We start from the raw sequence: 15,452 nt of genomic DNA on the forward strand, positions 1-15,452 counted from the left end.
CTGGACATGGGAAGTCCACAATCAAGATCCTGGCCAATTCTGTTAAGGGACAGATGGCCCCTGCCAGCTCTGTCCTCACATGCAGAGAGAGGGCGAGAGCTCACCTACGTTTCCTCTTACAGGGACCCTAATGTGTTAGTGTCAGATCAGGGGCTCGCTCTGAGGATGTCACTGAACCCTCACTACATTCTTACTGGCTCTATCTCCAGATTCAGTCCCATTCAGTGTATGAATGTTGGGAAGACACAGCTCAGCCCATGGCAGACCTGTGCAAATTACAGCACCCACCGGGGACCCTTTCTGCCATCGGACTCGCTGCCTACCGGTGGTCGTCACGACCGTTACAGGAGTGAGCGCTGGCAAAGAACCTAGAACCCAGAACCTCAGAGAGCACAGAGCACACTTCACCCACAATGGTGGGTCACAGTTGCAAACCAGGAGGGTGTTGTCACTCTAAATCTGATTCCTCATCGTCAAATGGAACACAAATGCTTCCAGTCTGAGCAGTGATCGTGTTGGACACGGGTCACCTGCACCTGTTAGCTGCTATCTCATAGCTCCTCATTCAAAATACGTTTAAAAATACTAAGAAGAAGATAAAATGCCAAACTCATCCAAGTGGGATTTCATCGTTTGCTCTATTAATAGTTGCTTCTTTTTCTCAGGGATATGCACTCTGGTAGTTGTTTTGACCCTTTACAAAACCAGCCTTACTTTTAAGTCATATAATTTTACACAAGGGTCATAAAAATAATCTGTTATATTATATGTTAGCAGAAAGAATATTTCTACTTTTTAAACCATATATAGCTTTACTTGCCTCATTCTTGAGTAAATATGACATAACACATTTAAGCCATAAAGTAAAAGTAGCATGACTTTTCTTAGGCATTAAATATAGTTTGATCTGATGTCTTATATACATGAAACATCACAGAATAAGCATGCCCATTCACAGCAACTTTCTGAAATAAGAAAAGTAACCACATCACATATACCGTATTCCACAAAAATTTCTGCTGTTGTCAGCAAAGGCACATAGCTCAAATTCTTGGCAGTATTTGTTTGAAATAAAATGTCACATTGACTTCAAGGCTAGAAGTATTTTTGCTAGAAGCAAAAAATAAAAAATAAAAAAATTAAAAAGGGCACTTATCTAGTATTAGCTGAATGTTTAAATTTTATTTTAAAGTGTCAGAGATGATGGGATGCCTGGGTGGCTCAGTTGGTTAAGCTGCTGCCTTCAAGTTGGGTCAGGATCCTGGGGTCCTGGGATTGAGTCCCGCATCGGGCTCCTTGCTCGGCAGGGAGCCTGCTTCTCTCTCTGCCTCTGCCTGCCTCTGCCGGCTTGTGTGCTCTCTCTCTCAATCTCTCGGACAAATAAATAAATAAATAAATAAAATCTTTAAAAAAATAAATAAATTGTCAGAGACGGCACGTGTTGGGATGAGCACTGGGTGTTACACGCAACTGATGAGCCATTGAACACCACATCAAACACTAATGATGTAGTAGGTTGGCTAACTGAACATTACAAACAATAAATAAATTGTCAGAGATGATTAAACCCTAAATTCTAATTACAGGAAAGCATACATGGTTTCGATGTTACTTCTAACCCTTATTTATGTATAGATTGATGTGGGAACTTCGGATACAAGGTGGTAATCATGAAGGCTTCCAGAGTTTCGAATGGGAAATGCTAATTTTCCATGAACTCAGTATTCTCCGTGGCTGCGATCATCAAGTCGTCCGCGCCCCTCGGAGCTTCTCTCACCCTCCGGGCACACACCCGCCGGTCCGCCGCCGCCCGCGGTCCCCACACTCCTTCAGTCCTCCCCGGACCCTCCGGTGAGCCCTGGGCTCGCAGAGGAGGGGGCGCTGCTTTCCTTCTTGCGGAGAGTCAAGGGCAGAGCTGGTGTGAATAGTGTGGCGCGAGCTCATTAATCCCATGTTTGTTTTTTATGTTTTGGTCTCTTTCTGGTGGCCCTCTCCATTGTTCGTACAGGGCTTTCCCTAGGCGGCCACTCCCAAGGATCCATTTCCTTAGGAACTGCAGTTTGGGGATTAACCCACATGTTTGGATCATTGCAGAATTCCCCTGGGCGTCCAGGTCTGCTGGAGGCCCCTGGGCTCCCAGGTGCAGCAGGCCTGTCTGGCTTGGCCTCTCTGCTCTGTTTATCCTCTCTCCCAAATGCCTGTGGTCCCTAGAAATCTCAGTTTAGGTAAGTATGTTGATGCTCCATTTCTTCTCTATTTTCCTGCTTTCAGAGATTGTCTTGGAAGGAATACTCTAGGACCTAAAGTGGCTAAAACAACAGAGATTTGTTTCTCTTAACGTCAAGAAGTCTAAAGATAGGGATCCCGAGATCCCTAAATGGTGCAAATACATCAAGCTTCTGGGTCGATTTCAGAAGCACTTTTCTTGGCTTGCACCTCCTCCGGGAGGCCCTGTCCTCCCAAGACAATGTCTAGGGCAGTGAGACAGGGCTGGGGACTCATCATCGGGGAGCATCGGTCCAAGATACACCCCCACAGACTTTTCTACCTGTTGGCCTTGCCATGATAAGGTCATATGCCCACATCCTAGAAACTGCCTGCTGGCTGGCAAACTGAGTCTGCGATGTTTAAAGCCTTTGTTATAGGGGAAAACCTGCACCAGCATGAGGAAAAGTGGCAAAGCCTCCAGGTAACGACCCAAACTCCCCACTCTCTGCTTTTACTTGAGCTCATGCAAATTATTTTCAAGACGAGGATGGTGAAGCTTGCCCTATTGCCTAGTCAGTGTGTTCAGTGCAGACTTCTCTGCACCAAGGATGAGGTTTGAGTCTCGGAGAGCTCAGAAGCCTTGTGTGCCAGTGATCCGCAGAGAGCAGAAGAGGGAAGAGCATGCACAGCTCTTTGAATGAAAGCCTCTGCTTAGAAAGCTTTCCTGAGCAACAACGCTGTGCGGCAACAACCTGTGCGGCTGCGCTCCAGCCTCCACAACCCTTGGCCCCATTGGCACAGGATGTCCTGTGTCCAGAGCACTCACACCCGCCTTTCTCTTCCCTGTCCCGCTTCTCAGTGATGGCCATGCTGCTCTCCGCAGAGCCCCTGCATTAGCTGGTTGGAAACATTCTCACTCGGGCTGCAGACATCCCCTTCCTCCCGAGGGCTTCCCTCCAACAAGCCGAGTCCGTATACCCTGCACTCTTCTTGAAACAAGTGTGCATGGACATTGTTGAAAAGCAGCACATTGTGTTTTCCAGAAGGATTTCCACCAACCCTCCGCAGGAAGAGGGATCCTGGACCAGGTGCCAGCGCCGGTTGGCACACCTGCTCCTTCCCCTTGTTCCTGGCATCACAGGGAGAAGGTGACCCCTGTCCTGCTCCCTCCTGAACTGAAGTCTGGTGCATCTTCCGTCCACTCATCTCTCTCGGTTCAGTCGGGAAAATACTGAAGGATGTGGTTTTCTTTCTTGCTCTCAGAACCAGCCTCTCTTGCTTTCTAACACGGTAGCTAACTTTCTAACTGCAAGTTTATGCTAAGTTATTAATGATTTAGAAGGTGGAGGTACAGTAGAGGGGTGTGTGTGCGTGTTTTATACTTTCCACTTAATCAACTGGCAGGATTAACTGTCTCCTTTGTTTTTTTATTACTGTGTACCGTTAGCCACTGAAGAGTACATCATTAGTTTTTGATGTAGTGTTCAATGACTCATTAGTTACATGTAACACCCCGAGCTCATTGATGAGTCCTGCCTCAGACACCCGCAGGCTGGGCTCTCCCCACCGGGGGCTCCTCCCAGGACCTTGCTCCCTTGGGTTACGCAACAGGTGTGTGGCAGGCTACTCCAGAATTTAAGGTGTGTTTGTACCACAGCTATTATAGCAGTGTCATTTGCCACCATACTTATTTAATTTTAACAAATATTATATAAGCCAATGAAATATGAGTTTAAAAAAGAGAGCTAGCATATTTATAGAAAAATAGCTAACAATGAAAATTACTCTCAAGTTAGCTGTACACAAGATGACCGCGAACTCGTCTCTGAGCGGAACTTCTTCAAGGACGGGAGGGTGATGCACTCGGTTGCTCACCTTCTAGCAATCAAAACCTGACTGTTTCAGATGAAAACTGATGAGTAATTTATTTTATTGTTATTATTTTTTTTAAAGCTCTTGTCTGTGAACCGGTACTCAAAAGAAAGGGTTGAACGTTAGAACTTAAGTTTGAACCATTCATGTACATTTTCACGTGTGTAGTGAAAGTGAACTGGTCAGACGAAATACAGGCTATCTTTTATGATTTCTCTCTTTAATTGATTTTTTTAATCTGAAGGAAATAAAAAGGCAGGAGAGCATTACTGTGTCAGTGCCCCTACATGTGGCATTTATAATTTGAGAAAGGCATCAAGACCACAAGATGGTCAGTGCCAGACCTGAGGCTCAGGGGCTGTCTGTGTGGAGTCCAGGTTGCATCTCCCAGTTCGCAGAGAGCCCGCCCTCCCTGCGGGTCACGAGTACAGGTGGGAAGCAGGGCTAGTGGGGTGGGAGAGTGCGCGTGCTCTACAGACTCCGGCCATCGCGAGGCTCTGGGCCAACTGGTACACCTGTTGGGAACACCCTGAGTCCTGTTCCTTTCTGCTCAGGGACCACAACTTTCTGTCACCTGCTGGGATGCCCTGTGCCCTCTATGTTTGCTCTGACCTAGGGCTCAGCCATTCTTGCTTGGTTTTCCTTGGATGGCTCTCTCACACCCAGCAAATCAAAGACTGACATGTTGAGAAAGATGTGTTGGTTCTCTGAGTATAAGCAGAGATTTAGCTTCTCTCTCAAACTACTCATATAATCATTACTAATTCATAATTTTCAGTTTAATTTCTCTTAATATTGTAGATTTGGCGTTTTGTTTTCTCTTAACATTTTTACAGTTTTATTTATTTCTTTTAGAGAGAGAGAGAAATACAGAGAGTGGTCATGCATGTGTGGACAGGGGCAGTGGCAGAGGGAGAGGGAGAGGGAGAGAAAATCCTCACATGGACTCCCTGTTGAGGATGGGTCCAGGTTTAGGGTTCACTCTTATCACCTTGAGATCATGACCTGAGCCCAAATCAAGAGTGGGACATTCAAACCACTGCACCATCCAGGCACCCCTGTTTACTCTTGATTTTTTCAAATGCTATTTACCCTTCTGTCTGTAACATATCTTCCCTAAACACATACCCATGTGTGTATATACACATATATGTACACTTAACATTTATACACTCATGTAATATGCATGCTTGATTTAAGCGAAAGATATTTCAACTTGTCAACAAATACTTATCTTTCCAAACTGCACTATGAAGTATTACATAATTTTATAAATCTTTATATTTTTGTTACCTCTAAGTTTTGGCTAGTAATGCCATTTTAAATCAGTACCCATAAAGTATACAGTTCAGTCAAACTGAAGATGAGCACACAGATGCTAAAACTGAAAAGGATGTGTGTGTGTGTGTGTTCATACATGTGTGTGTGTGTGGTGTGTGTTCATGCGTGTGTGTGTGTGTGCACACTATAGAGATGATTGGGAATGCGTGGTACCACAGCTTCCTGAAAACACCTGCTATTCTAACACAAATGAGACGTGATCATGGCCATTTCTGCCTCGCTGGGTGTTATTTACTGCCCCTCCTCTCCATGCAGCGACAAGACTTTTCACGTCAGTGATCCAGGTTCAGATCGTGTATTTTATGTGACAACTGTAGGCTGTCGTGGGTGAAATGAAACTGTCGGTTCTAGACAAGAGAGCAAGTGCTGGTTGTTACCAGGGATGCGGTCAGGGTGGAGACTGTCATTCCTGGGAACGAGGGTGAAAGTAAATATAGAATTAAATCTGTCGGTTGTGTATTGGTCATTAGACTTGTGTTACTGTGTAGGGATGGGTCATCTTCAGGACTGTGATGGGACACTGCTGAGACACGGCTCACCCCTGGGGCTGTTGCTTTTCAAACTTGGCACATGAACGCTATTGCCTGTGCTGTGAAGAGGGGCCTCACTGGGCTGGGTGGTCTACGGGGGGAGCAAGCTAGAAGCACTATTAGCTCACTCCTTTTTAAAGCACTGCTGGTATAAAGGGCTTTTGTTCTTACACAGGACAAAATATAAACAAGCAACCTCTAGACGTAGATTAAGTTTGTGAAAATATGTTTTTAAACTTTGAAATTTATAACTTTTTTAGTTTTTCAGTTGATAAAGTACACCCATGGAGAAATGAAGCTTGACATTGATGAGGGTTTTAACGCAGTTCTGTTTTCTGATAAAAACCCTTTTGGTATGTTTCGTATTGGTGAGAATTGCCCATACTGTGTAGTACTTTGAAGGTAGATCCACCAGGATTTCCAGTGGGTAAGCTTTAGGATAAACTGAGGCAAGAGTGACCAAGTATTCTGGTCTGGCAAACAGAAAGATGCCGCCATTAGTGTGTGTGTGTTGTAGAGATGATTGGGAATGGGTGGTACCACATTTTCCTGAAAACACCCACTATTCTAACACAAATGAGATGTGATCATGGCCATTTCTGCATCGTTGGGTGTTCTTTGTGGAGGTATTTACTACAGGGATTGGACTCAGGTTGGAGGTATGAGAGTGGGGACACCAGAGGTTCTAGGCGCTTGTTAGATACCCAGAAGGAGGGCTGGGTCTTCAGCGGGATGGATGGAAGGGTTCCACGTTCAGGGGAGAGGTCAGGATTGGTGACCATGTGACTGTCACTGAAGCCATGAGGAGAGCCTGTGAGCTCCCTTTGGAGAAGGACTTGCACTTAGTAAGTGGAAGTGATGAAGAGGTCTCGTTGAGCCTTTGCTGCCCTTTCTCTGTGAGGCCGATAGATGGTTCCTCACTGCGAGCTATACTGGCGGAGTGATGGTGGTTTGCTCCTGTGTGTGCACAGCCAGCATCTCGGCCCTTGAATGACAGGCATCACATACAGTTAGAATAAGTGACAGCACTCCGCGAGCACAGAATGAGGCAAGGCAAGAGCCTGGGCATGGTGAAGCCTCGTTAGCCCTCTGTTTCTAGCAGCTAAGCTGCAATTACCCACAAGGCACTCCGTTTGGCTTTACGTGTGGTCTTTTTTTTTTTTTTTTTTTTTTTTTTTACCACAACACAGTTTCAGTTAAAACATAGAAAATACTTGAAACTCAAGGTATAATTGCTTTTCTATTTCAATTTGGGACTCACTTATTCTTTGTAGTATATTTTGTAAATTAAAATTATTTAAAAAAAAATACGAAATGCATCAGACTGCATGTGCCATGGAGGAAGCAGCCAGATAAATAGCATCAACTCAATGTGTATGTAGGTTAAAAATTGATAAAACATCTAGAAAAAGGGGGACCTGTGTGGCTTAGTCAGTTAAGTGTCCAACTCTTGGTTTCAGCTCCAGTGATGATCTCAGGGTCCTAGGATCAAGCCCCACATTGCAGTCCCTGCTCCATGCAGAGCCTGCCTCCCCTCCCTCTCTGCCCTCTTCTTGCTCACGTATTCTTTCTCTTTCTCTAAAATCAGTACACAAATCTTTTTAAAAAATCTAGAAAGATATTCTGACTTATTCAGCGACTTATATAGTGTGCCGTATGTTGATATCAGTGACCTGCATATCCCTGCTGGATTTTAACATCAGTTCTAGAAGTAGACATTTTGATTTCCTGTGACACAATGAAATATAGGTAGACTTGTAAGTTTTTTTTTCTTTTTATTACTCCAAGACTAATAATAAGTTTGAGATCCAGATTCAAGTTGCAGAATATATATGGCATATATATATATCTATCTATCTCAGAGAAGATACCAAAGGCCAGTGGGAGCATGTCGTTGCCCAGACGTATTTGCTGAGACCTAAGGTTACATTGTAACCTGGATCTTACAATATTCCTGTTGACCATTTAGTGAGCTAGAGTCCCAGAAGGGAACCAGGAAAAACAGAAACAAAACCAAAAAACACCTGAGATTTCATTGGTGTTATTCTATTTACTCTCTGTACACCCTTGAGTACCACATATTTGGGGAGCCTCAAGTGCCCAGCACAGGTCTGGGCTTGTAGCAAGAGTTCTAAAAGTCAGAGCTGCTATTAGAGTCGGTCATGTAGATGGAAACATAGTAACATTATGTATCAAGAGCAGCATCACACTTTAGCATAAGATGCCTGAAGAGAAATGGAATGGTTGTAATTGTATGCCACATAAAACAAAAAACCACCTAAAGGTCAAGTGTCCGTCCCGCCGTAACAGGTGCCAACACTCGGCCTGCTCCCAGAGCACGTTTCAGGCACTTGCTGCCACCATCTATGTCCAAGGTGGGTCCCTTTCTTGTGTTTGCATCTAGAAGGCTTTGTTTGAGGGGAGAGTCATTAAAATCCTTCGGAAAACCAAAACAAAATTCAAAAATGATTTTCTGTACTCTGAAACCAGAGGAAAAATAAATCATTTACAGCTCTCAGCTACATTTTCAGAAGCTCCAAATTCTTCAACCCTTGCTGCACTTTTTACAAGTGCTTCTGTCCCTCAACAAAGCAGGTATTCAGGTATGAAAATCTGAGTCTGAATAATTCCTTGTCATAACCACAACGTTGGTTAACATTGCAGTAAGTAGTGTTTCAGAAAGGAAGTTTCAGGACAGTTTGAGTTATATAACTTTAGAAAAATGAAGAATTGCAAAATAAAAGGAGATTGCTTCTCTAACATAGCTTTATGTAAGTTTGCTTCTATTTTTTAAAATTAATTAATTTATACACATTCTGTTTCTACATGCTGAAAATTAACAGTTTGCCCACATTCATTCATAATCTCCAAAATACTTCAGGAAAAAAATACCACCTCACCAGACCTCAAAGAATACAGTTGTTATGTACATTTTAATACATTTGAAAAGTAACATGTTATAGTAAAAGAATATCTACATGACACAACAATACTTACATAAACATCACACCTTGGTAATGGGATATTTACCTTCTAATGTATTTACCTGTAATTTTTTTCAAAATAAATGATCATTTTAGTACAACTCTGTAAGAACATTTTTGTGTATTATAATGTAAAAATGTTAATGTTTGATTAGGTGCCTCTGAGGCTTCTGGGGGTTATCCACTATGCTGCAAACGACAGCTGACAATGAAATGAACCACAACTGGACACTAATGAAGAAGAAACGCCATACAAATTTTTAGAGGGGAAAATACTGCATTATTAAATAGCCTCCACAGGCAGATGTTAGCGGGTATGAAGTGCAGCAAAAGTACCAGTATTTTTCAGGAATAAAAGCTCTTTGCAGTTCCCAAGCTCAGGTGACAGAAAGACATTAGTATCCCATCCGGAAACTTGGGGAATTGTTGTAATGAATTTCACAGAACATTAGCTAGGTTGGCAGATTGCATTCCCCTAGTACTTCTGAAGTACAGATACGCAAACTCGTCCACACTAACGTGATCTTTTTTAATAGAAACTTAATCGTAAGAAAACAAAATAAGCTTTGTCAGGAAGACTGATCCTGTAGATCGGCTGCCGGAGACCAAGGCCAACTCAATTCCTGAGCAGAAACTGGAATTCACGCTTGCATGTGCCCCCCCCCCACACACACACATACACACACGCCCCAGGTTCCCTTCCTGAGCAGAAACTGGAATGCACACACATATGCACACTCACACACACACACACACGCACACACGCACACATACACACACACATATGCACATACCCCAGGCTCCCTTGCACTGGGCTTCTGGACTTGGTTCCTCCCACCTGAATGACTCATGAGGTTGCTTCGTTCAGGAATTGAGTCCCTAGTTGTGTGCAGTGGGGCACAGGTGGGTACACTGTTGGCATGGGATCTGCCCTTGGGCATCGGGACACTGGTCCAGGCCTCCCGATCGTGGTAGTACCTGCTCATTTCTGGAACAGGTGGCGGCGGCAGGGGTTTCTGCTTCTATCCCTTCCTCTCCGTGACAGAGGCACCTGTCTTCCTACCAGCTTCAGCTGTGACTTGAGCATGTCCTGGACAGAGAGAGGGAGAGACAAAGGCGGGTAATGGGAAGAGAAAAAGAACAAATCAAGTGAACCCTGCAATGAGCAAAAGAAGAGACTGGTCCTGAGCCATACTCACTTAAATTTGGAGAGATGAGGGCATCACGGCAGGTGTACAGGCTTTTATGCTGGGAACTTGAGATTGTGTGAGACAGTATGAGATGGAAAACAGAGCATCGGGCATTTGGAAACACAAGAAAGAGTTAAGAAAGGCTGTGGAATGCTTTAGAATGAGTTTCATGTAAGCTGTTATTGAATCGGGCAAATTTGGGTCTAGTCCTTGCTCTGCCCTTCCTGGCTTGTACAATGTGTGGAAGTGGTTTGCCGTGTATGCGTTTCTACTGCCTCACCTATGCAGGGCCTGGACACCGGCCTCAACCTCCCTCACCTTGAAAACAAGACTGTGGGTGGGATAATTCCATTGGGATGTGCAGGGGTGTGTGGACGGAGGGTGTCTCCAGTGCCATGCAATATTTAACATCTTGTCCTTTGCCCACAAACGATACTAGCATCCCGTGGTTGTGACAACCTGAAATGTCTGCAGATGTCCAGTGTCCTTCCCACCGCTAATTTGTCCTGACTGAGGACGAGTGGTGTAAATTTCCAAAACTTTGCAGTCACATTTGACTCGACCCCTTTCTAGAGTCATGACCTTGTGACACAGGACATCATTCCCTACCCAGTATTTTTTTTTCTTCTTTTTATGTAGAATTTCTTATATAATGAGACTGAAAACAAACACCTTAAATTGTATGGTTCTAAATTTATTTTGATTTTGTTTTTAATGAGAAATTTCTGAAGCAACAAGACATTTGACCTGAAAAGAAAACCATAGATTGATTTCTTTTAGAATAAGTTGCCCAGTTTAGAGTAAGGTTTTCCTATAATGTGTAATAACTCAACACAAAATGTTGTTAAAAACATCTTGGCTTTTATAACAATAAGTGGAAAATGTTGAATCTCTCATCCACCATGGTATGCAACTTTTTCAAAGCAAAAGTCATTTTTTAAAAGTAAATATAAAATCAAAGTTTGAGTGAGGGGGAGAGGGTATATTCACAGAATCAGGTTTTCTCCACCACATCTCTATTCGATGTCAATAAAATGTGCCCCTGACCACCTTGTAGAGGAGGTGGATAAAATGGAGGATTTCTGCCTACACATCCCAGTTAACTCGTGACAGAGAAGGAAAGAAGACAGGGGATACAGAACAGGGCATAGAGAAAGTTTCCAGCTATGGGAACAGAGTCCCAAATAAAGTAGTACGTTCTCGTCTTACCGGACACCTGCTGTCTGCAGCTGGGACTCCTCAGTCCTGTCTTCGCCCTCCATTCCCAGCCACGCAGGTCTGTCTGGGTCATTAGTTGGTTGCATGACAAATAACAATACGATCTGCCTCTTGGCCCACTTCTGCTGCTTACAATAGATGCTTCCTGGAGAGATGCGTGTCTTACGTACATAAACCAAGCAGAGCCATTTATTTTGAAATGGCTCTTACTATAGATGATAGATTATAGATTGACCAGCATCCTGAGTTTTGCCACATTTGTTCTTTCAGTGGTGGTCTTGGTCTCTCTCTCTCTCTCTCTCTCTCTCCCCCCCACCTCTTTCCCGAGTCCATACTCTGATGTTCATTTTCTAAGAACAAAACTGGTATCTTACAACGACCGCACTATAGTGTTCAAATTTGGAAAATTTAATTTAACGCTTTCATCCAAAAATGACAGGTTTCCGGGAAGGCACTTGCTGCTTTGTTTCCCTGCTGGCCCTGGGCCTGTTGGAGGCTCCAGGCTGCCTTTGACGGCCGCGTCGCTGTCATCCGCTTTCATCCGGGGCATCCCTCCTTCCTTTATCTTCCGCAGCACGGGCGGGCGCTCTTGAAGAGCACAGGCTCTCCTGCCCTTCCTCTCTGGTGGCACCAAAGAACGATCCTGACCCACTCACTTATGTGAACGTGATTACTGTCTTCAGTCTCGAGTCCGGCCGTGGACTGCTGTTACCCTGACAGACTCTGGGCTCGGCCTCCCTGCTGGGCCTGCGGGGCCTGACCCAGGAGCGCCAAGACCTTACCAGAAGTGGCAGGAGAGAGCTGCTGAAATGTGTTTAAAACTGCATCCTGCCCGGCCTTTTAAGTCAGAAATAAGTACAGAGGATGAGGTACTATTATTTAGATATTAATATATATTTTTCCTATCGCCTATACCCACCCCTCTGCCCAAGGCAGGGGGCACACACACCAATTTAAGTCAGAAAAGAGTGAGGCCAGGGCAGGAAGAGGCAAGGGGATGCTAGATCAGTAAACAGAAGATTGATGGCTGCGTCCTTATCCATGGAAAACATCCTCTCCCTGTGGCCTCCGAGGAAACAGGGGTGCCAGGTTGAAAGCTCTGTTTAAAAGAAGTGCTAATGAGGTGTGAAAACTAAGCAAATCATGGCCCTTTGAGTCTGCCTTTGGCAAGAACCTAGAAAGTTACTCATTTTTAGTGGTTTACTGGTTTCCTAACTGCTGTTTTGGGCAGTCCTACTGAGTAACAGGGAAACAAATTCATGCATTATGAAATGTTACTTTTCCCCAAATCCCCACAACTAAACCACCAGATTTTTATTTACATTTCAAATGGAAATGATGATTATCTTCATAGATGCAATTTTCCCTTATTTTCAAACAAGGTAGTTAATTTTGAATATTAAAATAGATTTCGTTTTGATTTCCTGTAACAAAGCAATGCAGATATAGAAAAATTGAAAAATGCGCCTGGGTGGCTCAGTGGGTTAAAGCCTCTGCCTTTGGCTCACGTCATGATCCCAGGGTCCTGAGTTTGAGCCCCACATCAGGCTTTCTGCTCAGCAGGGAGCCTGTTTCCCTTCCACTCTCTCTGCCTGCCTCTCTGCCTACTTGTGGTCTCTGTCTGTCAAATAAATAAATAAAATAAAATAAAATAAAAAGAAAAATTGAAAAATGCAAATAAGAAAACACAATATTTAATTAAAATCTCTATTTTTACAATACAAAAACTTATGGTTAACATCTGGGCATACAGCTTTCTTTGTTCATTGTATATGTCATGTAATCTTTTTCTAACATGGCAAAATGTCATATGACTGTCTTTGATGTTTGTTTTCTTCATTTCATATATTGTGAATTTTTCTATGTTGATAGACATTCTTTGAAATACATTTTACTGGCTGAAGAGTTTTAGATTTTGCAGCTACATCAAGATTAATTAATATACTTCCTTTTGTTGGGAGTTCGGGATCTAACAAGTTTAAGTCAGAATGTCCAAGATATTCTCTTGATAATATCACTATACTACAGTGGTTATCAATATCACTACAGCCTGTGTTTTTCAAACAAGTTCCTTTAATTCTTTCCTTAGAATACATTTTGAAAAGTAGGATTTATAAGGCAAGAGTTAAAAGAAGACGTATTTTGAAGATGATAGTATTCATGCCCCAATTTCCCAGTGCAGCTTAAACATTCATTGAGCGATGGAGTTCCTCTTCTCCTAAAGTAGCACAATTTTAATGGATCTCTTTTTCTTTAGTATGTATCTTAATTTTTAATTTTTTAATTAAACTTTTTTTCAGTATGTATTTTATTTTTTTCTTAAAATAACCTAGCTTTGACTTCACAGTCAGATGTCAAACCTCTATGTCTTTTGCATAGTAGAACTCTCAGTGTGTCCTTACAGATAGCCTGTGGCTCCCCAGGTCAGCTGCCATGCCTGCAGAAGGCTTCCACCTTCAAGATAACCTCTGTTTCCTCCACCTGTGACCACCACGCTCTCCATCAATAGTCATGCAAGGTCTCCCCTGGTCTCCTGCTGAATCTCTGCTCCTTCCTCTGAGTCCAGAAGGCACAGAGAGATTTGGAGCTCAGCTTCTACCATAATCTCAGCTTGTGGAACATTGTCCTGCATCGGGGTCCATCGCTGTGTCTCAGCACCCATTGCAGCTTCTAAGAGACTGCATCTGAGTCCACTGGTTGTCACTTGCGAGGACGAGTGTCTGGGCACTGCCTGCCCTACTGGTCTGAGAGGTCCTACCAGTTGCACTGGTTTATGTCCTGCCCGGGATTCTGTGCAGTAAAAAGGTTAATGGGCTATGAGCTCATGTCACGGATGGCAGGATTCCGGCTAGTATCGGGCTCCGGGACAGAGGTTTACAATTTAAGACTGTAGACAGGTAAGGTTGGTGCTGCTGGTTCAGGGCACCTCCTTAGAGATAAAAGTCAGATGCTCTGATTCCACTGGTTTCCGATATTTGTTTCCAGCTGTTTTGGAGACCGGGTGATAACACGTGCTCTCCTTCCTTGCCGGGAATTCTCATGCTACCACCTTCAACTCAACCAAAGCCGCAGTCCCGTCAGGCTTCCCGTCCTTGGCCCAGCCATGAACTCTAACCAAGCCAGTTACCAGAACGAGTACATGAACTTGATTAGCTGGTAATTCCCATGATGGTTCGGACTTGATCCCGAGCTGATCCCTCCCTTCCTCTCTGTTGCTGACAGATAGGCCAAGACTCCAGAGAGACTGGGAAAGCCAAAGGCAGTGGTTGCACTAACTGGTGCCAAAAGCCTACGTGTCTGATGAACCCACTTCCCCACCTGCTCTGTCCTCTCTCTCCCCCCTTCCCTCTGCCTCTTCAGTGACTGTTAGGACCTTCTTCTTGGCTGCCGTCCCACAGTGACTGCCGTTTCATCTTACTCTTCCTGCTGGGTTGTTGGAGCTTCCTGGATCTGGATCTCACACAGCGTGCCTTTAAGGGTTGCCTCTTCCCGATTTCCAGATCGGCTCCTGAAACTCCGATGAGTCACGTACTGCACCTTCTCTATCCCTCGTGCCCCTAAACTTTCATATCCACTGTGGTTTGTATATTTATATTCATGTCTGTAAGTACACGTGGGTGATATGCAAAACACACAGGATGCAGTAGATAAAACACCTGTGGCCAACACGAGTGGAAAGTCTAAAAGTTAATTGATAATAGTAAAATTGATAGTAGTATACACATTATATAACATGTAATTACACTTATCTAACACATATAATTATATATAATTACTATGTAATTTAATATATCAGGTAATAACATATGTTATATGTAATTATGTATCATACATACAAGTATATGTGTATTACTGGTAATACATAATATAAAATTTGTTTTTTATAAACAAACATACTTTCTATTCACTATACACACACACATAGTACTTATATACATCATGGTGAATATAAATTATGCTTAAGTATAAAATATATATCATGCATTATATAATTTATTATATATTGTATATAATTTTATATCTAGTTTATCATGTGTAACATGTGTACATTGTATCTTATATACATATTATCTATCTCTGGTTCTGCTCACCCACCTATGTAAGTGTAG

The 15,452-nt window shown here is 43.3% G+C and overlaps 1 protein-coding gene across 2 annotated transcripts in view; it reads left to right on the plus strand.

Annotated features, from left to right (window-relative positions):
• CSMD1 (CUB and Sushi multiple domains 1) overlaps positions 1-15,452 on the plus strand; it is a 1,941,062-nt gene that overhangs the window by 1,324,413 nt on the left and 601,197 nt on the right. The window lies entirely within an intron of this gene.

The sequence above is a fragment of the Mustela erminea genome, chromosome 21 (assembly GCF_009829155.1).
Source record: "Mustela erminea isolate mMusErm1 chromosome 21, mMusErm1.Pri, whole genome shotgun sequence".
In the NCBI taxonomy this organism is placed as follows: Eukaryota; Metazoa; Chordata; class Mammalia; order Carnivora; family Mustelidae; genus Mustela; species Mustela erminea.